General features: G+C 50.8%; 1 long non-coding RNA gene across 4 annotated transcripts in view; it reads left to right on the top strand.

Annotated features, from left to right (window-relative positions):
- The first annotated feature begins 2,646 nt into the window (after positions 1–2,646).
- Positions 2,647–23,112, top strand: part of LOC146889947 (uncharacterized) — a 40,679-nt gene continuing 20,213 nt past the window's right edge. The window contains exons 1-5 of one of the 4 annotated variants that reach the window (XR_015736331.1): positions 2,647–3,454; positions 13,074–14,293; positions 14,872–15,169; positions 17,893–18,082; positions 20,036–20,535. This is a non-coding gene — a long non-coding RNA (uncharacterized LOC146889947). Of the gene's footprint in view, positions 3,455–13,073; positions 14,294–14,871; positions 15,170–17,892; positions 20,536–23,112 lie in introns of those variants that run through there. The other 3 variants (XR_015736330.1, XR_015736329.1, XR_014999472.2) reach the window with 3 other exon arrangements.

The raw sequence follows: 23,112 nt of genomic DNA, 5'->3' as shown, positions 1-23,112 counted from the left end.
GAACCAGAGCCAGGAAAGCACAGGTGTCCGAAGACACGGGCACCCCCTCAAGCCAGGGCCTTTCTGGGCTTCATTAGGGCAGCAGAGCAGAAGTTCAGGGCTTCCTGTTCTCAAGGCAGAGACCACGGCCGGCCTGCAGTCAGCCAAAATGAACTATTCCCATGCAAACTTGGGAAACTGTACCCAAGGGAGGCCAGGTGGAGAGAACAACCTACACTGGCTGCCGTAGGTGCTCACCAAGATCTGCTCCTAAATACACAGTATTATATACACTGCTGCATTTAATCTTTGTCACTATCTATCAGGAAGCTCGGTCTCCCTCCCATCTTCCAGAGAAGGAAGTGAGGTGGGAACCCATACGCTCCAGGGTACATGGTTCAATGAGTAGCAGGGTCAAGGGTCAATTAAACTCAAGTCTTCTATTCTAACACCCCAACCTGTGTACAATGGGTCCAAGGATGCTCATCCTCACTCTGCAGCCATGCGAGCTGTTCTGGGATGGGCGAAGAGCTAGCGGTCCAACGGGATGGGTCACTGTCAGTAGGGACCAAAGAGGGGAGTCAGGTCTGGGAAAGAATCAGGTGTTTTCAAGGAGTCAAGGCCTGTTAGACACAACCGGGCTGGTGTACCTATGAACTCGGGGAGACTGAGGCAGCGGGTGCAGACTCGGCACAGGTCTGCACCAGATGGGGTCCTAGAACTGGGAGGGGAAGTGGACCCAGGCCTCATCTCTAACTTAAAGCTGTCTCCAACTGATTGTCACTTGCAAATGAGAAATTCATTTTCTCCCAGGGTATCTCACTGGGGAATCACACCAGCAGTAGCCGGCCAGCACAAAATGAACTCAGGCTTCTTTGGAGATTCTTTGTCTCATAATGTTAAGTTAGGGCATTTTTTCCCCCATAGACCTTTGGTGTATATATTATGACTTCCAGTTTTGTGTTCTTATGGGATTCCTATGTGTGTGCAAGTGTGTCCTTGTGTCCCTGTCTTTTGTTACTGTTGTTTGTTTGTTTGTTGTACTTTTTCCCTGGCTCTGTTTTCATTTGGCTGTTTATGATACGTTACTCTGAATTGCTTGGTTGAATTTCATCTTATTTTATTAATACTCTTTACATACCTGCCATTTTCTAAGGAGAGACAGAAAGGGTGTGGATCTGGATGAGAGGGGACGTGGGGAGGAGAAAGGGAAGGAAGAACCATAATCAGAATATATCGTATGAAAGAAATCTATCTTCAATAAAAGAACATGGTGTTTTAATTATGCTAAATCCTTGGACTTGGCACACTCAGTTATTATACCCATTTGACAGATGAGATGACTGTGGCTCACAGGTAGGAGGTGGTGGCTCTGCCTCCACAGTCCTTGGGCAGAAACTCACTGGACAGCTTGCACATCTACATAAACATCTGCTTTTCTTCTCAGGATAAATTTCTAATTTGCCAAAATCTTACTTTCTGGGTACACATCTTATTGTTTCTGAGGTTTAAGCCACGGGCTGAGTGATCTTGACAATGCCCCTGAGCCTCGCAGAGGGGCCTTGGTTTCTGTTCTCACTGGACTTGCTAGCCAGGATGGGGTTAGCAGTCTTGTTCCATAGAGGGCCAGTCAGTAGAGATTTCAGATTTGGCAGCCATTTAGACTCTGCTTGGTAACTACACCTGCCAAGGAACCAAAGCAGCCACAGACAGTGTGAGAAGCAACCCAATGGGCCAGATGTGACCCTATAGTCTCATGGCCCTGGCTCCAGTTCTACAGGGACCAAAATATTACATTCCATGTGAAAATGTTGCAAAGAGAGCAAGCAGGGTCATGGGACCGAGGCTGTAAACCCAGGGGTGAGATTCTAAGTTCAGGCTTCCCGATCTGTCTGGACTCAATCCCCAGCTCCACTCCTTGGGCAGTTCATGAGCTTCCTGGAAGCTCAGTGATGACCCGCCACACTCTGAGAGCAGCCCTGACTCTCTGCAGTGGCCTGGGGCAACCTCCAGGGCAGGGAGACTTCTAGCAGCATGGTGCTGGGTCCTTCTCTCAGTAAGGTTGGCATCAGCAGAGTCTTCTGAAACGGGGCTGTTAGGACAGCTGCAGCAGCCCTTGCAGCGTTCGCTGATGAAAATCCCAGCCCGTGAGCGCTAATTGCACTGCAGATTGGGAGCCTACACCGCGCGGAGATGAGACCGCTGCTGCGCTGCTGCGAGCATCTCTCGCAGCCACAAAAGGAAATGCTGGCGAGGAGTCGGGAGCAGAGCTGGCTGGCAGGGAAGGGCATGCGGCTGGATTTAACAGCAGGGGGAATGAAGCATTCGTTTTATTGTAAAATAGATGTGTATTTGGGAGCAGAAATGCCCTCCCCTGCGGGCATGAAAAGCCTCGAGCTAAACAAAATGCTGCTGATTTCGAGTCTATTTTGGACGCCTGTCGCTAATTGTGTGTTTCCGAGGCCCGTGCACACGCTGTGTGCTCAAAGAACAGCGCCAACAATGGAAATGGAACGAAGGAACATCCCCTGCTGCCATTATCAGAGTCCCCAAGGCCATTCAGGCCCAAGACTGCTCCACTCTTCCCTCCCTAGGTGCCCGCACCCTCCCTGTCCCCATGGTACTCGGTAGGACTGAGTAAGGCTGCCTACTCTGTGCCAGGAAGCTATTTACAAAGGAAATAACTCTGATAAAAGGGATAAAAATAGCTGGCGAGGATGGAAAACATTTTGTTGAGCGATCCGTTGACACGAGGGGAAACGGAGCTGTGAACAAGATAGGTGGTGACAGACACAGAGGGAGAAGGAGCCAGGCCACGGCAGGGCAGGAGTAACTGGGACAGGCAGGTAGCAAGAATGGCTCTCGTGGATGTTGAGCCCTAACCTCGGCTGCCTCTAGCTCCTTCTTTCTCTCTGGCCCCAGAAATGTGAAGGAGTGCAGCTGCGGCCCCCTTCCCCTCGGATCCACGTCTGCGGAAGGCAGCATGCGGCATGCAGGAGGAAACCAGGTAGAAGCTGGGCTTCGGGAATTCAAGGCTGCCAATGGACGAGCTATCACTCTGTAACCTCGTGACCTTGGACTAGCTGCTGGGGCTTCTCTGAGTCTCTGCTCCTGCAGGCAGTATAAGGGCAGTATCACAGCGGCATCATGGGGCTGTGGGGATGACAATACGAGCGCGCTGTTTGCCAGCACGATGTCAGGCAAGTCATCTGGTCTCTTACAAATCTGCACGGGGGCTTCCTGGGTGCAGGGCCCCTCTGTGATGAAGAACACAGTCTGTTCCAAGATACTGTCACTTTTCTTAGGGAGAAACAGAGAAGGGAGACACATGCTTAACTGTGTAAGTAGCAGCACACTCCAGTCTCAGCCTTGCTGCTCCGGAAGCAGCCTTGCTGCTCGGGAAGAGGTCTCGTTATGGAATCCACAGAAAACCTCCAAGGCTTGGCCAGAGCTGTTGGACACCACTCCCTGCAAGGTAAACACGGATTTGCAACCAATGCAGGATGGAGAAGGGGAGGGGCAGGGGTGCAGCCCTTACTAGGCTCTTGGCCTGTGGCCTCTGAGCAGAGCCTCTTAACAGTGAACAGTTTCAGCACACACGGGTGTTGATTTTGTACCCAGGCTAAGTGGTTTGCTTGATTCTCCTACCTCTCTGCAGGAGGTAAGTGGTTACTGCTGACATCCCAGCGTTCAGGAACATTCTCAATCTCACTCAATTAGTGGCCAGGCCAAGACTAGGACGAAAGACCTTCCAATCCTGTCCCACATTCCCCTCTGATGAAAGCTACCTCTCAGGCTGTCCCAAGGATAACCTGGTCTCGCCTCCGGCCCCGTCCCCAGGGAGTTGGTGGACTGAGCCCCGCTGCCTGCCCAAATTGTTCAGACGGTCTGGGCACATCCACCAGCGGCTTGGCCGTTAATTAGCCTGCCACCCCCGGGCGCTGAAAGCAGGGCAAGCGCCTGACTTGGGCCCTTGCCAAGAACCACCCCCACAGGAGGGCAAGTGAAGAGCGATGGGCCTTCCAGCCCCACATGAGACCTGCTCAGAAACCACCCAGGGAGGCTCCTTGACAGGCTGGGGGAGGGGAGGACAAAGGTGTGGCTTTCTGTCTTTAGGCTCTGCCACCTGTAGGCTGGTGACAGTGAGCCTCCTCACCCCTCCGAGCTAAAGCACGGGGCGGATAGAAATGATACAGCAAGCACCAACCAGCGCGGGCTGGAGGGACAGCTTTGTACAGGTCGGTGCGCCTACTGAGGTTACCCGCAGCAGGTAACTTCTAAAACCCAGGGCCATCAGCGAATCCTCTCTCTCACGTGTTACACAACCATTGAGACCTACTGTGTGCCTGGGGGGTGGAGGTCAGACGTGTCTACCATCATTAAGAAACCTTCTAGAAAGGGAGGGGTAGGCAACCAAAGAAATAAATGAAAATGTGAGCGTCCCCTGAGGAGCTAAGAAGATTCAAGAACTGGGGTCTTGAAGGGAGTGCGCTATGCCCTGAATTCGAAACAGCCCCTGCAAGTTAGAGTTCTAAATGCTTGGCCTCCCTTCAGGGGATGTCTGAGAAGACACCATTGCTCCTGGGGCACAGTGGGGTAGCACAGATGGCCAAAGGCAGCCTACCCACTGGACTGACCCCCATCAAGGTTAGCTCCCAGAACCAGCAAACCATGGAGCCGACAGAGAACAACTGCCCACAGATGCATCGGGCCAGGACGTCACCTCCTCATGGCCTTGTTTGTGGCATGCCTTGTCTCTGAGCTTTCTTGAGGATGCTGTCCTGCTCTAGGGTTCTGTGTGTGAACGTGTTCTTTCCTTTGCCTGGGAGGTAGCCCTCACCATTTGCTGGCATCTGGGCAGCAGCCTCCCTCACTTCTCTCTCGGGCATCACCTCTGTGAGTCCATCCCTGTGTACCCACATTAGTTGCTGTGGCGTTGTTGGGGTCAGGTTACCCATGGAAACAACTTAAAGCAGGAAGACTCCTTTAGGCTCAGAGTTTCAGAGGGCTCAGCCCCTGCTCCCTTAGCCTCATGTGTTTGGGTAACACAAGAGTATGGTGAAAGCTGTTCTTCTCATCAGGAGGTGGCCCCAGGATTTTGTACCCCAAGGATCCTTCAGCTAGGTCCTACCTCCTAAGGTTTCTAAGTCACACTGGGAGCCTCTCACACCATGAAAGGAGCAAGTCTTGGTACGAGAGGATGGCTCAACACAGCCCCTGTCCCATCTTCATCCCTTAGTACCTGTTATCACTCGCTCTCTGAGCATGCAAGGAAAATCCTTGCACCTGTGTGGCTACTCTCCCACAGGATGCTCCTGATGCAGTCAGGGAGACCAAACTGAAGCCGTGTCCCTTCTCCCCACAACTTTTACAGAAGGCCCATTTCCAGCGGGGAGGTCACACAACAGAACGGATGATGGGAAGCCACACTGTTGTGGTTTGGATGTGAAATGATGCCTGTGTTCGAGCACTTGGTTTGCAGCTCTTTGTGGAGCTGTTTAAGGGGCCTTGGGAGGTGGAACATCAGTGGAGGAAGGGGGCTTGAAGGAGAGACCCTGAAGGCTCTGGAACGAGGCCCTACTTTATGTCCATTCTCTGCCTCCTGAGTATGGATGCAATGTGACTGAGCCAGCCTCCTGTACCTGCCACCACATCTTCCTGGCCAGGATAGACTATCTCTCTGTGTTTGTAAGTCCCCGCAAAACCCCTTTCTCTTAAGTAGCTTTTTTTTTTTAAATTTATGATTTATTTATCTTTTTATTTTATGTGCATTGGTGTGAAGGTGGGTCCCCTGGAACTGGATTTTCAGACAGTTGTGAGCTGCCATGTGGGTGCTGGGAATTGAACCTGGGTCCTCTGGAAGAGCAATCAGTACTCTTAACCGCTGAGCCATTTCTCCAGCCCCTTAAGTAGCTTTTGTCAGGGTCCTTGGCTATAGAAATGATAAAAAAATCTATGGAATACACCTTTCCAGCTGCCGCCTCTGTACTATGCTGCTTTTATACATTGAGATAATGTTCATGCTGCAGAAAACTAGCCATTGTAGGATGTTGAGAACATCCACAACGTTGTCCACGAACCACTTTATCTAGTTCAGGGACTTGCACAAGCTAGGGAAGTGCTCTGTGGGGCCATATCGCCAGTCTCTTAAACATTTTTTACGTTCCAAAAGGAACCTTGCTACCTATGAAGGAATCAGTTCCCGTCTCTGCATCTTAACTTACTTGCCCATCCTGGACACGTCATAGAAACAGGCCCACATGGTATGCTATCCCCTATGTCTGGCTTCTCCCCCCCCCCCCCGCCCCAGCACAATGCTTCTGAGATTCACGCATGTTGCAGCATTTATCAGTACTTTGCCTCTGTTATGCTGGAGTACCATTCCATTGAATAGATAAATATACTACATTTTGCTCATCCCCTCATTTATTGAGGGACATTTGGGTAGTCTCCAGCTCTTAATTACTATGAGTAGTACTTACTTACATGCACATTCATGTTCAATTTTTAAAATATTCAGATATTTTTGGTGTATTGTTAAGATTAAGTTGCTGGACAATATTTTTTCTATATTTAATTATTTATTTATTATGTATGCAGTATTCTATGTGTGTGCACGCCTGCAGGCCAGAAGAGGGCACTAGACCTCATTGCAGATGGTTGTGAACCACCATGTGGTTGCTGGGAATTGAACCCAGGACCTTTGGAAGAGCAGGCAATGCTCTTAACTGTTGAGCCATCTCTCCAGCCCTGCTGGACAATATTATATGTAATTATGTATCATAGTTTTGAGGTACCCTAAGACTCTTCCACAGCAGCTGAACCCCTGTAAGTTCCCACCAGCATTGTATGAAGGCTTATGTTTCTCCAAATCCTCACCAACATTTGTAATTTTCAGTTTAGAAGCCACAACCATCCCATTGTACAGTGGCTTCTCATTATGGTCAGGCTTGTTTTTCTCAACTGACTGAGGGCATCATCCGCCACTGCACAGACTCCTTGGCGATCGGCATTTCTACTTCAGAAATACAATTTCTTCTGCGAGCAGGCTTCCCACTCTCTCCGTACCGGTGCCAGCATGCTGGCATTGCTGCCCCCTTCCTTCTTGATGATGCCCATCCTCACTGGGTCTAGACCATTTTTCCTGTGGTTTGGATTTGCATTTGATGAGTGATTTTGAACATTAGAAAGGTGTCTAGTACAAATTCTTGACTCACTTTCGGATTGGTTATTTATTATTTTAGCTTGGCCTTTTTGTCATTGAGATTTTTCATATACTGAGACTCTTTATATACTGTAGATACTAGACCCTTACCATAGATAGGATTTTCAAATACCTTCCTTGTTTGGTGAGTAGCCTTTTGGGGTTCAAAGGTGTTAATCATAGTCTTACTGCAACTTGACAGGCCATGTTTTGTTGATACTCATGGGAGACCTGCCATTTCCTGAACAGAGATGGAGGGGGAGTGGAGTTGGGGGATGGGAAAGGAGGGGAGAGATGGGAGGGAGGGACTGGGAGGAAAAACTGCAGCCAGGATGTAAAATACATGAATAAATAAGTTTGTTTTACAAAACAACAACGACAACAACAAAAGCCAAAGCATTGCCATCAGCCGGAAAAGTGCAAGCTGCACAAACCTGCCCGCCCACTCTCAATTTTATAACCTAAGATTTTTAACTTCCTTTTCTTTTTTCCCACATAGGGCAAGCTTTGTTTATCATAGCATGTTCTGTCAAATATTTCAAATAGTAGGAAATGTCTCATTTTTCTTCCTATGTATGTGGCACAAACTGGAGACACTCGAGAAGGAGGGAATCTGCCAGCTGGGCCATGGAGATGTCTGGAAGGCATTTTCATGATTAATGATTGATGTGGGAAGGCCCAGCCTACTGTGGGAAGTACCACGCCTGGGCAAGGTGGGCCTGAGGTATAGAAAAAAATGAGCAGACGAGCAGAGTCAGCCATGGGAAGTAAACCAATGTGTAGCTTTCTCTGTGGACTCTACTTCGATTCCTGCCTTCAGGTTCCTGCTTCTGGCTCCTGCCCTGACTCCCCTCAATGATGAATTGTCACCCAGAGGTTGCAGGGTAAAATAAATTCTTTCCCCACGAAGTGTTCATTGCTGATGAAATCCAATGTGTGTATTCTTTCTGTAAATTTTGCCACTCTTGCTTTTGATGTCACGTTTCACAATCCCCTATTGAATTCTGTGTTCCTGGAAATGATAGCATTTCAGGTAGCAATTCACTTTATGCCTGAATGCCATTTCACGCTTACAGAAACCACTTTCCTTATCTATCCAGTAGAAACTGAGGTTGCGTCTACAGGAGGCTAAGTAAGCCGTGCCATAGTCAGCTCTCAAGTTTAAAAATGTCTCCTTAACGCACAAATTCCATTTCTTGGCTATACCCAGCGGCAGGATGGCTCGGGTTTACATGTCTCCCACTCTTCCTGGACCTGTGCCACCATGGCAGCATTGCCGTTTTCTTCCTTTTCCACAATACCCATTTTTGCTGGGGCTAGACCATTTCTCCTGTGGTTTTCATTTGAATTTGATGAGTGATTTTGAGCATATCTGCTGTATATCCTCTTTTGAGAAATATCTATTTAGGTCATTCTCTCATTTTTAAATCAGATTAATTTTAGGCTGTTGAGTTCTTTAAGAACCTCATAAATCCTGGGTATTAACCCCTTACCAGACACACAGTTCACAAGTGCCTCCTCCTAGTTCCTCTCTGGCCTGTTGACTGGTTCCGTTGTTATGAAGCCTTCTGATTTGACAGAATCCATCCATCTGCTTTTGCTTTCGTTACCAGCAGTAAGAGCATCCTATCCCCAAATTACTGCCTAGATCCGTGTCCTAAAGTATCTTTCCTTTGTTTCTGCCTAGTAGTTAAGAGCTTGGGATCTTATATTTAAACCTTTGGAGTTGATTTGCATATGGCTAGAGACTGGGGTCTTGACTCCTTTTTTGCATACGGGTTGTCCATTTTCCTGACGCCACTTATTGAAATGGCTTCTTTGATGGTCTAAATAGAATTGGTCCCCATAAGCTCATAAAAAGGCACTACCAGGAGGTGCAGCCTTGTTGGAGGAACTGTGTTGCTGTGGGGGCAGGTTTTGAGGTCTCTTTTGGTTCAAGCTTCCCTCAGTGTGATTTTCAGAGCATTCCCTGTGGCCTGCAGGTTGCAGGAGTCTCAGCTGCTTCTCCAGCACCATGTCTGCCTGCACATGGCCATGTTCCCCACCACGATGATAATGGCTTGAACCTATGAACTGTAAACAAGCCACCCCAACTAAATGGTGTCTCTTCATAGTCACAGAAACCCTAAGACAGCTTCCCTTGAGAAGCAGGCACCCTTGCTATCTCTATAGAATGGTCAGGATTTGAAGAGAATACACAGTGTCAAACACCGGCAGGGCTTGCTCCTAGGCACTAACCTTGGGGCCAGAGATGTTTGTCCTCCTGCTGCCCAGGTCCAGCCTCCTTCTGTCCCCCAGTTCCCTCATTGTCCACAGCATGGCTATTTCTCAAAGGGCCAGCCTATTGCAGTGCATAGATTCCAGGTGACATTTGCAAGGGTAATCCTGGTGTGTGGGGGTGGGGTGGGGGGCAGACTGTTAGGTGACAACAGTAGCCTAGCCGGCAGGCTCATCCCAAGGGAAAACTGCCTTGGCCTTCTGCTCAACCTGCAGTCAACTTGCATTCTTGCCACTTTCTACCATAAATAAGCACGGCAGCGGGGTAAGCTCTGGAAGCCTCTTTATTATTTCCCAGATTTCCAGTGGAACTTGGGAGACACCCCCCTACACCCCCCCCCCCCCCCCCCCCCCCCCGCCGCACGAGGCCTGGCGGGCATTAAAATCAGCAGTCCCTGTCCTCCCAGCTCTCACCTCAGAGAAGCAGTGAGCTGCTAGCTGTGCGCTCTGAGCTAAAGGGAATCTGAGCCTTTGCCCTCAGGCTTGTAAACAAAGGCTCACAGCCTGAAGCCTGTTGTGGGCTGTGGGCTGTAGAAATAAGCCCTGGGAACAGCTCCCAAGCCATTAGAGACCAAAGGGAGAGACAGTTGCCGAAAGGGACCAAAAGGGACACTAAGATGCCAAAGAGGAATGCACCTGGAATTACTAAAAAAGTATCTAGAGTAGCTGGCCCGTATGGTAATTTGGAGAGAAAATGTCCCCTGCATGCTTATGTATTTGGATACTTGGTCCCTAGTTGGTGGTGGTGTGTGGGGAGGTTATAAACCTTTCGGACGTGGAGTCTTCCAGAGGAAGTACATCACTAGAGGTGGACTTTACAGCCTCTTCCTACTTCCTGTTCTCGCTCTCTGCTTCCTGCACATAGATAGAAATGTGATCAGCTCGCTTGCTGATCCTGAGAGGGTGTCATACCGTTTCCACCCAGAAAACTCTATCCCTCTGGAACCATAGCCCAAATACCTCCTTCATTAAGTTGCCTTTTGGTCATGGCATTTTGTCACAGCAAGGGAACAATGCACCCAGTCAGAACAGTACTTGCCTTGCAAGTCTGAGACTCTTTCTAGTCCCTAGAACCTATGTCAAAAAAAGCCAGGTATGGCCCATGCACCTGTAATCCAGGGCTCAGGAGACTGAGACAGGAGGATCCATGGGGCTCAGGAGCCAATTCAACTGGACAGCAGCTCCAAGTTCCTCAAGAAACCCTATCTCAAAAATCAGGTAGAGAGCAGCCGAGGAAGCTATCTCTGGCCCCCACTCCAAGCCGTGCACTCCACCCCAGGCGCTCCCTCCACCCCCAGCCAAGACCCTCCTACCCCCAATCGCGCCCCCACCCCCAGCCATGCCCCCCCACTGCAAGTCACAGCCCTCACCCCCAGGTGCGCCCTCCACCCCCCAGCTGTGCACCCCACCCCAAGCCACAGCCCCCACTCTGAGCCATGCCCCCACCCCCAGTCGCGTGTCCCACTTGCACGGGTCTTAAAGTGAAGGTAGTGAGCAGGTAGCAAGTCCCTCGCCCTCCTTGGGTTCTCATTCAGGGACACGATGGACCAGGAATGTGCTTAGAATCAGAGTTGGCACCAGAGCTACAACTGCAAAGTAGGGAAGATGTCAGTGCGCAGAGAAGGAAGAGAAGAACATTCCAGAACAAGAGCCAGGAAAAGGACCGATCATCTCTAGGTGCCTTACAGGCTACTTCCTTCCTTACTCCCATTAAAACAAACAAAACAAACATATACTTCATTCTTGAAGATTTTTTAAGGTGCAGAAACAAAAGAAATCACCTCTAATTTCATGAGTAGGTAGAAGCTGAGTCATTTGACTTTCCTGAGCTGCAGCTCCACCAAACCTCACTCAGCATGTGGAAGGCAGAGGTTCGTTCTCCTCCACCAAGGCCGCTGAGAGGGTGTCCAGAGGACCCACGGCTGTTCAAAGTGAAAATCAATGACTCTGGCTCAGCTCCCCACTCCCGTGTAGACAAAGAAAGGACTTCGGTTTGAGCAGGACTGGGGTCAGGGAAACCATGTCTCCCCACAGACTTGGGTTCGGAGCCCTAGGCTGGCCTGACAAAACCTGGGACTTCGGGATTTTGGGGAAACGGCCCTTCCTGCTTGACCTCTCGTACCATCACTGGGTGACTTAGGAACAGTGACCGGGCTCTACAAAGAGGTGTTTCCATGAGAAGTCAGTGCGGCCAAGCTTGTGGCATGCTCAGCTCACAGACACACAGGCAGCATTTGATGACAGGTCCTACTGTGTGCTGAACCTCTGCCCAAGCTCACCACTGTCTGGCCCTTGCCTGTGACCTGGCAGCCAAGATTCAAACCCTCCTCAGCCCGACCTTCCTGCTCCCTACCCAGCTCCACTCTAGACCCTTCCCTCGCGGCCTCTCCAGTCTGACTCAGGCCTACAGCTGTTCTCCTGGGACCTCAAACTGCGGCTTATACTAACACTCCCCGTTACGGGGCATCCTTGGCTTAAACTTAAAGCCCCTTGAGTCCCTTGGCCTCCTGGCCTTCAGACAGGAGTTGGTCTGCCGAGGTTTGGTGGAGGGTGTGAGAGACCAAGTGACACACGGGGGGCAATTCATCCTTCCCAGCCCCAGTTTTAAGCGCTGAACATTTAGTGAGCACACCCTGCGAACCAGGCCCTGACCAAGATGCTGTTCTGAAGCACCTGCTCTCCGAGGATGCAGCTGGGGGGCGGGGTGGGCACAGAAAGCAAAATGAACACCAAGATGTAGGCCAGTGTGCTCCGTGGGAGCAGGAGGTGTCTGGGGTGACGAGGCGGAGCGTATGCTGGGGTGGGTGGTGAGGTCAGCGATGGGGCAGCCAATGGCAGAGGGGATCTTCTGTGAGCAGGACCCTAGAGGGAAGGAGGGAGGGAGGGAAGAAGGGAGAGAGGGAGGGAGGGAGGGAGAGAGACAGGGAGAGATCACAGATGGCAGAAACAGCCCGTGCAAAGTCTAAAGACAAGGAAGAGCCTCTACATTGAAAGGCCTAAAATAAACTCCATGGGTAATGAATGACAGGCCATAGAAGGATGCCTTAGGGCCGCAGCTGAGGACAAAGTCTGACCTGGTTCCTAGAGGGCGGTCCCGCCATAGAGCTGTAGCTTGTCCCAAGGACCAGAATGCAGAGAGTGTGGGACCCACGCCCCTCTCAGTGCTTACTAGTTCAACCCAGGCATGTTATCCACCCCTCTGAGCAGCTGCTGATGGGGAGAAAGGAACCAACCGTAAGGGAAACATGGGAGTGGATCTGCAGGCTGACTCCAGGGAGCAGCTACATTGCTCTAAATCCGTGTGTGGGAAGCCCCAGTTTGCTCTCTGGGGTTGGGTGTTCCCCTAGGATCATACTCAGAGCTTCCTGTCCCTTCCCAGCCCTGGCTGCACCCTCCTAGGCAGGTCACTTGGCAGCCTCTTCTCCAGCTGCAAGAAACCCAGTGAAAATGAAAAAGAACCAGTTGCCCGGTCACCCTGTTCCCTGCCCCTGGAGTGACTGGAGGTTCAGAAGGGACCGGGAAGCTGTCAGTGGGGACAGTCTGGGTCTGGACGGAGGTGGAAATATTTATTTTGCAGGGATAAATATTACAGAAAAAACTTTCCGTTCTCCAGGCTCTGGTCTGAGGTAGATTTTCCTTACCAGGAAGCCATCCTCGGTGCTGAAGAAAGGACGGCAAGAGAGTTCGAAGCTGTCTTCTCACGAACTAAATAATCAGTGCACCTGCTGGAGCCCAAAGGTCCCCCACAGTGTGTTCGAACACTTAGTCCTCCAGCTCTGGACCTCTTTTGGAAGCTTGTGGAAACTCTAGGAGGTGGAGCCTTGCTGGAGGAAGTGAGACCCTAGGGGGCGGGACTAAAGGTTTCGGAGCCTGGCCTCACTTCCTGTCCATTCTGTTTCCTGACTGTGGATGCAATGTGACCAGCTACCTCAGGCTTCTGCGGCCAGGCATGGACTCCCTGCTGTAACAGACTGTGTCCCCTGATACTGGGAGCCACAATAAGGCCCTCTTCCCTCAAGCTGCTTCTTGCCGTGTGTTTGGTCACACAAACGGGGCAGCCAGGATTATCCCTAAAGGTGACGACGACCAGCTTCCTTTTTCAGACCTGTCCCTGGCTCCATGAGGGACCTTAGACACGCTGCCCAGGATAATGTTTTCACGGTTCATCGGAGTGGATTTTTTTTTTTCCTTGCCATTTCTCCCTTCCACCAGCTGAACTTCCGCGTGGCTGGGAGTTCCCAAACATTTCACTCTGTCTACCACGCCCAGGCGGTGGCTGCCAAGGCAACAGAAAGAATCTCAGCAATGGAGTCCTCACAGAACTCCCAGCTTATGGACAGACCCGAAGGTGAAGATGGAATCCAGTCACAGCTAGATTTTATCACAGGAAGATCTTTATGGGCCAGAGTTCCCTTTCCCACCCAAAACGAGTGTCCGTTTAAATGATGCTTGGTTAGCCTGACAGAATGGCCATGCCTCACCCACAGGCCACTTAGGAGAGAACTCTGCAGTGCCAGCAGGACAGACCCAGTTTCCAGGGGAGGGAAAGCAAGCCACAGGTGTTCTTCCTCCTCTGTCACCGTTGGACACCAGGCCACCTGCAGTATTTCTTCAGGAGAGGGAGACAAAGTGGCATGTCTGCATGGTGTCCTGTGTACTGCATAACAGGGCAGGGCAAGCATTTGCGTGTACAGCGAAGGGTCCTTACAGTGGCGTCTGGGGCAAGGGGTGGGTGACAGCACTGTGCTGGCCCCGCTTTCTGTGGGAGAAAAAGAGAAGGACATCACCTCATTCCTTTTGGACACTGCACTTTTGGGAGTCCCAGATAACCAGGTGAGATGGGTGAGCAGCGTGTCCCCCTCCTCACCGTCCCACTGCTGGACCGCTCAGGGCGGAGCCTAGCAAGGCGTCCGGATCTTCAGCACTGGTGGTTATCAGCAGAAAAGTGCGCAAGCCGTGGCCGCGGCTCTCACCAGGGTGCGACTGGGTGAGGAAGGAGACTTTCAGTGTGCGGTTAATGGGCGTTTTAGTACTTTAGAAGGTGGGGGAACGGGAGACAGCACTTCCCAGGTTTGGGCAGTGTGGGGCAGAAGGAAGGCATAGGCTACAGGACAGGCAGAAGGGCTTATTGAACTCATAGATAAGATCAATTAAACATGGATTGATCACCTTTGAGCCCACAGACATGCTAGGCTCCCAATGGGTGATAAATGCCACCATCATCATCTTGATTGGTCCCTAGCTGTGTGGCTCTGGGTAAGTCACCTGACCTCCCTGAGCCTTCAGGGTTTACCTCTATAGAAGGTTAATGAAGTCGTGGGTGTCGGGGTGAGTGGCACGGGCTCCCTTATCAGAGCATCATCTGAGTCCACCCTAACACCCCACCCATTCTCACCCTTCCAACTCCTCAGGGAGGGAAGTTTGCTGAGAGCCCTGGGTGACGCGCCTTCTCCAGCTCTGCCTCAAACAGAACAGGCGGCCCCACTCTGGAGCTCTGCCAAGAGCCTCCCTAGAAAGGCGATGCAGCCAGCACTCTGCCCACGGCCTGCCAGGGCCAGACTGGGTGGCGAAAATAAAATCAACAGCTAACGAGGTGCTTTCTGAGCCCTCCGGGAAGACACAGGCGTGCAGCTGGCTCAGGGCAGCTTCTGGGCAACCCGAAGAAAACACTTTCTGCCTGGTGAACCTCCCCGGATGTTACTTCTACAAGTAAGTGTGTGTGTGTGTGTGTGTGTGTGTGTGTGTGTGTAGATGTGTGGAGGGGGTTTTCTAGAACAAATGCTGATCCCAGCCTAATTCTACCCCACAGAGCCTCTCACCCTCAGCATTCCCAACAAATTCGGCTCTGAAACTTATGTTTATGTTGCCCTCTGCTGGTGATAATTGTTACTGCACCTACCCAATGTCTGCAATCCTGGAGGAGCCAGACTTGTACCCACGCTTGCTCAACTACTTTTTTTTTTTTTTTTTGGTTTTTCGAGACAGGGTTTCTCTGTAGCTTTTTGGAGCCTTTCCTGGAACTAGCTCTTGTAGACCAGGCTGGCCTTGACGAACTCACAGAGATCTGCCTGCCTCTGCTGGGATTAAAGGCGTGCGCCACCACCTTGCAGGGGTAGACGTTGGGGTGGAAGGTGGACTCCTGGGCTCTGCATTTGCAGTGACTTGTTGGCCTCCATGCAGACAGTTAAGAGCGGAGAATGACTCCAAATAATATCATTGTACCAGCTTAGTCTTTATTTGCTTAGTAGTTCAGGATTGGCAACCATATATGCTTAATTTATTTGTTTATCTGCTTCTCTTTATTTACTTAATATTCATGGGCAAAGTTCATTTTCCCCATGTCAAAGAGTTGTCTTGACTGGTCTTCCTCAACTCTCTCATAAGCCTGCGAGCTGGTTTCACTTTCGCCGCAGCAGTGTGGAACACAGCGCTGAAGTCTTCTGGAAGCTACACATCGACAATGGCCAGGGCTGGGGTGTGAGACCAGGCGAGCCAGACTCTAGGGCCTCTTTGCCATTTCACTGGTGGCTCTGTGACTTCAGAGAGCTTATGATGCTTGTTAAAATGCAGGATCCAGGGTCTAGATAGTCCGGGTCCCCAGTGAGCCTGGAAATCTGCATTATAACATGCACAGAGGTGACGTCACCCTGGAAGTAGTGGTTCAGACCAAAGATGGTGCTTCATGGAGTATCTGACTGGATCCACCGATAGATGTGGTGTGCACAGAGGGACAGGCGGTAATTGACTCTGACTTAGGAGGGTCCCCCTGGGATGTGGTATGCACAGAGGGACGGGCTGTAATCAACTCTGGTCTAAGAGGGTCCCCCTGGGATGAGGTGTGCACAGAGGGACAGGCAGGTGGTAATCGAATCTGGCCTAGGATGGTCCCTCTGTGTCTAAATTCTCCTCCCCTGCCTTAGAGCTCTTCCAGCATCTCCGCTGTCTTCCTACTGTGCCCAGATGCCAGGTGACTGTCACCTCTATGTATGTAAAGCACCTTAGCAGGCCTTCACCCTAATCTTCAACAGGACAGCATCTGGGGACCCAGGCTGATGAATCCTTGCCACCTTGGGCCCCTTGCTGCTTCCCTTACGGATGTGATACAGGGCTGACCTTTGCATGGCCCCTTGTTTCTGAATCCCGGGTCTCCTCAGGTCAGCCTTCCCTGGTTGGCCCCTCCTTTGATCACGAGTTAGCATCCTATGCTGGTTTATTAGCCAAGCTCTACAGCCACGGAAACTTGAGGTTGATGAAGAAGAAAAGTATTAAGTGACAATGGAAGAGGTCTTACGAAGTCCAGCAGCGCTCTCAGAATCGGAGACTGTGCTAAGACTGCTCTGTCCTCAAGACAGGCAGCCCCTAGGAATGTCCTAATGTTTATAAGAAGTCCTCAGGAGTGACTCTGATAGCCAACGAGATTTCCCACCATTCTAAAGGGGGGCTGTTATGATTTGTCCCATAAGAGGGTGCTGTGGGGTTTCCTCGGGACTGATGCCGTGAGGATGGATAGTCAGTAGAGATGGTCTTGGCACAGGCTCTTACCTGTCACTTGAGAGAGGGTTTGCTACTTTTTACTAGCTAACTTCCACACAGAAATCTGTAAAATGGGTACAAAAATTGCGCTGTCAAGGAAAGGGTTGGAAGAGCAAGCGAAAGCAGTGGCTTTTGCTGGACCCCACATATGTTACACCAAGGTTGGGTTCAGTGAACAAGAGCCAGGGCAGTTTCCTGACCTTCCCTAAATAACAGAGGGGCCGGTCATTGTCTTCTTTCCCGACGTCCTGCCTAGCGACACTCCGGCCATGCTGGGATATCCACACCCAGATTTGACTAGGTCATGCCACGAATCACATAGAATCAGACACAACTGTGTATGTCAACAACGAAGAGAGAGAACTCCATGTTCTTTGTATCTATCTGACACACACCCCTGACTGACCTCAGAAACTGAAGGTCAGGCCGGGAAGGTGGGTGAGATGCTGCCCCAGAATTGGCCAGTTACATCCAGTGGAAAGAGTCGGTGGTCGGGGATGTTTGCAGAAGCCCACGCGGACGGCCCCTCCTGCCTGCTGATACATCCCTGCAGCAGCACCTTTTAAAGGCCCTAAGAAGTCTAAACAGAAGGCTTCTATTCTGTTTAACCCAGCGTTTCAGTTACTTTCTCATTCCTGTGACCAAAATACCCAACAAAATCAACCTGATGGAGGAAGAAGCTATTCCGAGTCAGGGTTACGGTCCAGGAGGGCAATTCAGTCCCCAGCGGTAGCAGCAGTCACCCAAGGCAGAGGCTGCTCACATCAGAATGGAAAGGGAAGCAGAGTGTGTGATAGACAGTGTGGCCCTAGTATAATCTTCACAGGTCCCCCGTGACGGTCCCACAGCCTCTGGGCTGACAATGGCTCAGGAGTTAAGAGCACTCACTTCTCTTCCAGAGAACCCAAGGTCAGCCGGGCGGCGGTGGCACAAGCCTTTAATCCCAGCACTGGGGAGGCAGAGGCAGGTGGATCTCTGAGTTCTGGGCCAACCTGTTCTACAAAGTAAGTTCCAGGACAGCAGGACTACACAGAGAAACCCTGTCTGAACAAGGAAAACAACAACAACAACAAAAACAAAGAACCCAAGGTCAGTTCCTGGCACCCATATTGATGATTCACAATTGTAACTTTTACTCCAGGGTATCTGGAGCCCCCTTCTGGCTTCTAGTAGCACAGAAATACCTGAGGTACATGCACACATGCAGACACACACACACACACACACACACACACACACACACGCACGAACATGCAAATAACAATATAAAGTACTACCACAAGCAATTTTCTAAATAAATTTCCAACAGGACATTTCTACATCACAGATTCAAACTGTGGCACCCAAAGCATCCCAAACTCATTTACCGTGGGAACCCCTTCCCAGCGGAGGTCCATCCATCGCAAGGATCAGTGTGACCACGCCTTCCGGCAGGCTCACTTCTCTCATTTTCAGCCTGCTCCTGCTTCCTGGTGGTAGCTGAACGTGCAAGCCCAGACACGGTGACTGACCCAAGGTCATGTGCTAGCATTCTTAGCAGAACGAAACTGGTATTTATGTGGTAGCAGGCTCGCTCTGCACACATTTGTTTTCCCAGAGCGTCATTTGCCCGTCACAACCAGTACACTGTGGAGGATGTGCCCTGGAAGCTGCTTGGGCCTGGGTGTCCACAGGTACTCTTTCCCAGCTGAGCTACGCAGGCCACCTTTCAGGTTTACACTTGGCTGGCTCATCATAGAGATGTAGGCATCGAGGCTCAGAAAATCTTTGATGTGAACCAGGTGTGCCCTCAGAGCCCAGCCTCACCCACTCTAGCTCAAAAGTCGCATTTTCCTGAAGCTGGGGACAGGTGTCGTGGCTGTAGAACTGGTACCATGGGACCTTCCAATGTCTGTGAGCAGTTCTCGGACTTTTCAGGAACACATCCTGGCTTTTTTTTTCTCTGCCTGACTTGAGGGTTGGAGAGCAAAGGAAGTCAACACAGCAAGAACACAGAGGTGATTTTACTATAGGATATTCTTTGTCACCGCCAAATCTGAGCAAAGCCACAAAACCAGCTTCAACAGAGAGCTAATCAGGAAGGCACCAGACGCGGTTCTGATGAGGAACAAATTCAATAAAGACACAGATTCTGTTAGTACCAGGACAGAACATGAGTGAGGATTGCCGAGGAAGAGCCAGTTGGGGAATAGAGATTCCAGGGGTGACAGGCAGCTTCCAGTGGCCTGGCCCCTGCCCTCCAGGGACAGGATTCTGGCACCATGTGACTCACCAGGTAGATAGTCTGGGAAAGGGAGAGGGAGGGCTGGAGTCTCCTCTGTGTAACCAGGCCCCTGGGAGCTAAGGCCCTGTCATGCACGCCTATTAATGACTGCTACTGAAAGGCTTGCTGGTGGGTGGGGCCCCAGGTCCCTCCTGATGCTCCCTCAGTTACCCTAGCTGACTGGCTGGAGCCAAGAGAGGTAAACACAGATGCACATCCTTGCAGTAAGAGACAGTTCCATATGAACGAGGCTCAACTGATAGCTTCCAACTAACTTGTACTTCTGCAAGGCACACGGGCTAAGATGCCCTTCTCGGACTCCCCTGGGGCTGTTTGGAGGCTCTAGCAGAGAGTGCAGCTATTTCTATAGTGTTAAGTGAGGGGTCGTCCTGTCCTAGTCAGGAAAGCTGTCTTCTTCCAGGCCATAGCTTCAGAGTGGATGCACACACAACAACAAGGGCGGAAGGGGACATCCGCCCTAGCCAGATCAGCGGACTCAGTCCTGGTGGTCACGGGGAGACTGTGCAGACAGCTCTCCCACATGTCCACCATGGTGTTTCCCCACTGGCATCTGTAGTGTTTCCATATCGTCTCCATGACGACTGCTGCTATCACAGGAGCAATGGCGGCGGGGGGGGGGGGTTCTGAGACAGGTTCAGTGCCTTGGCCAAGAGCTCATGGCTGGTAATGCGGTGTGATAAGTGAATGGCTTTTGACTTTTGAGATTTTGGACTTAAATAACAACCCCATCCCTTCCTATTCATGTGATCTTGGGTCAGAGGTCTCTTGGTCTCTACAGCTATGATGTTGGGTACACAGATGGAACCCTGAGTGCCAGGCTCGGCTCTGATCGGCTCCAGGAGCCTGGTTGCAGCACCGTTCCCTACAATACCTGCCGTTGCTGGTAAAGGGGGTCCCATCTCTCTCGGCCTCCAGCCTGGTCTGACTGTGGAGCTTGCTTTGACTTGGAGAATGGTGAAAGCTGAACCCGCTTCCAACCCAGGAGCGAAAGGCCGGCTCCTGCCTCTGCTCTCTCAGAGCTCAGAACCATAGGCAAGTCATCCCGCCACCCTGCTGGGGAGACCGCCACCAGGGCCCCCGAGCTGAAGACTTCAACCTGAGGTTGGCCTCCTGGTCACCCACCCAATCTGACCCCCCAGCTAGGCTCCACTAAAGACTAAGTTGCCACACCCTGGTCCCTATCCAAATGGCAGAATCATGAGTTGAAAGGACATCTTTTGAGGGTGCTTGTGCAGCAGTAAATGACATGTTAATTAAACTGCGCTTTGTATCATTACTAGGGGGAAACTGAGGCCCAGAAAGTTTGAGTCACACAACAAATGTTGTATGGGTTTTAAATAGTAGGCTAACTCCAGGGTGCATACTCACAAGCTTGTTATAAGACCCTTTGTCAAGGGCCAGCCACCCTCAGAGTCCCCCCCCCCCCCCCCAACAATGTCCCGTCGGCCCAACCCCTCAGTGTCAGGCAGACTACAGCTCCTTAGTCACACTGACCCAGTGCTGCCCCCGTGTGGACAGTAAGTACCCCCACTCTCTTGAATTGGTTCATCTGGGCTGCAGGATTCCCATTTGCCTTCAAGAGGACTTAAGTGTAATACAGGTTGGAGAGCCACCCAGACCCCCGAAGGACACAGCCTCCTCCCCACTCACTGGTGTTCTCGTCTCTCCCCACAATTGGCCTGACTGAAGGGGCCTTCTCACCTCGGGTGATGTGGAATATGCCAAAGCAGCCCCTCTGTTAAGCAGAGGATACCGGGCATCTCCATCCCGTTCTACACTGCCAGATACCAGTTACAAATGCACCACAGCCCACCCTCTCCTGCTTCTCTGTGTCACTGGCTAACCCTTCATAGGTGGTGCCAATGTCCTGTGTGCGAATCTCTATCGCAGAAGCCATTTCTTGGGAAATTCGACTCCAAACAACCATGTATCGTTGAAAAGGACATAATAGCGAAATACCTTAAGACATGCACAGGCTAGGGCTTTCCGACAGGACTCCGGATGCTTGGGACATAATGCCAACAATTGGCAGACAGGACCTCCCAGTGTGAGAGGACTTCTATACAGCATAACATGCTAAAGAGACAGCTTTCAGAATACCCTTGCAAGTTGCACATCCAACAGAGGAGAATTAGCTAGAATATGCAAAATCCTCCAGAAACTAAACAAGGATCAGATAAGCCAACAGGAAAGGGGCTAGGGGAGAGACCAGAGCTCTCCAAAGATGAAGCACACATTTGCACTAGACATTTGGAAGAGTGCTCAGCCTCGCTCACCATCAGAGAAACGCAGATGAAAACGACATGGAGACCCAATCAGGTGGCAGATGTCGAGAGAGCAAATGCTAGCAACAGCACACGCTGACGAGGGCATGAAATAGGGGGACCCCTCAGACACTGCCGGTGGGAGTGTAAACCAGGCCAGCTTCTGCGGGAATCAGTGTGGAAATTCTTTTAAAACCAAAATTAGGGGCTAGGGAGATGGCTCGGTGAATAAAGGTGTGTAGTTGCTGTGCTCAGGACCTAAGTTCTGTCCCCGGCATCCACATTGGGCTGCTCACAGCTGCCTGCGGCTCCAGTTCCAGGGGATCTGACGCCCTCTTCGGGACTCTGCAGGGGCCTGCACTCCACATAGATACAACACTTTAGTAAGTAAAAAATCTTTAAGGAAACTAAAAGCAGATCTGCCACGTGACGCAGCCACAAAACTCCTGGGTAGTTATCCAAAGGATCCAAACTGACTCGCCCCATAGATAGTTCCACAGCAATGCCACCCCTTGCACAAGCATGCAGCTATGCAACCAGCCTAGGTGTCCAACAGCAGGGCGATGGCTAAGGGAAGTGGGGCTTGTATACACAACGGAAGTTATAAGTTATTCCAGCCATAGAGAAGAGCAGTCTTGTCCTTTGCAGGACAGCTGAATACAACTGGAGGCCATTATAATAGATGAATTGAGCCGGTCTCAGAAAGACAGTGTTTTCTTTCTTACAAGATTCCTAGATTTAATATAGATAAGTAAAGTCATGCATGTAGATAACCAAAGTAAAAGTGCGACTGTATAGGGAACGAGGGGACCTGCCTCGAGGAGCGAAAGGATGAAGGTGGGGTGTGGGATGAATATGCTCCATGCATAATTACGTTTGGATATGAAAAATGTCCCTATGGAACAAGCACAGGGTGCAAGGAATAGACATAATGAAAACATTTAAAAAACAATAAAAGTAGCTCAGCATGAAAACAAAATTTAGCAATTCTCTGAAAAAAAAAAACCCAACTCGTCGAATTAGAATTTACGGCAAACCAATTCATGTTTATTACAGGCATAGTAAGTCTGCTACAAGTAGACTTTACAACAGCCTCGTTTCTCACTGGTGCCCCAACAATTATCTCCTGACCTTGAAGGACAAGTTTCTTCGAGACAGGGTTTCTCTGTAGCGAAGGGCAAGGTTTTAAAATGAGAAAGAACTCTCGGAGGTTTTCAGTATGAAACTCTCCACCCTCTTTCCTCATTGCCCAAAACCAGAAACCTTTGGACTCAGGCCTTCCGTTTTTCATCTGCTGGGCTCAGCCTGCACCTGCCAGCAGAGGGCAGCACCACTCTGCGGAATCCCCTCAGGGCTTTGCCGCTCTGGGGGCATGGGATAATTTCCCATTGGCTGGCACCACAGTCAGGCTGGCGCTGGTTTCAAGCTCCTGCCTGGGAGCACAGGAGTTGTGTTTGCCCTCAGAAGGGGCATGGCTGACCAGCAGGCTAGGCTCAATTTGCAGTGCCCAAGTGCACCGGAAATGCTCTCAGGCTGGAGACTGAAGCCACTGCATCTCCATCTCAGCATCT

Source organism: Myodes glareolus, chromosome 24 (assembly GCF_982192425.1).
Source record: "Myodes glareolus chromosome 24, mMyoGla1.1, whole genome shotgun sequence".
NCBI classification, from domain to species: Eukaryota; Metazoa; Chordata; class Mammalia; order Rodentia; family Cricetidae; genus Myodes; species Myodes glareolus.
The sequence above is the reverse complement of the archived record's forward strand: the minus strand, read 5'-3'. Positions and strand labels throughout refer to the sequence as shown.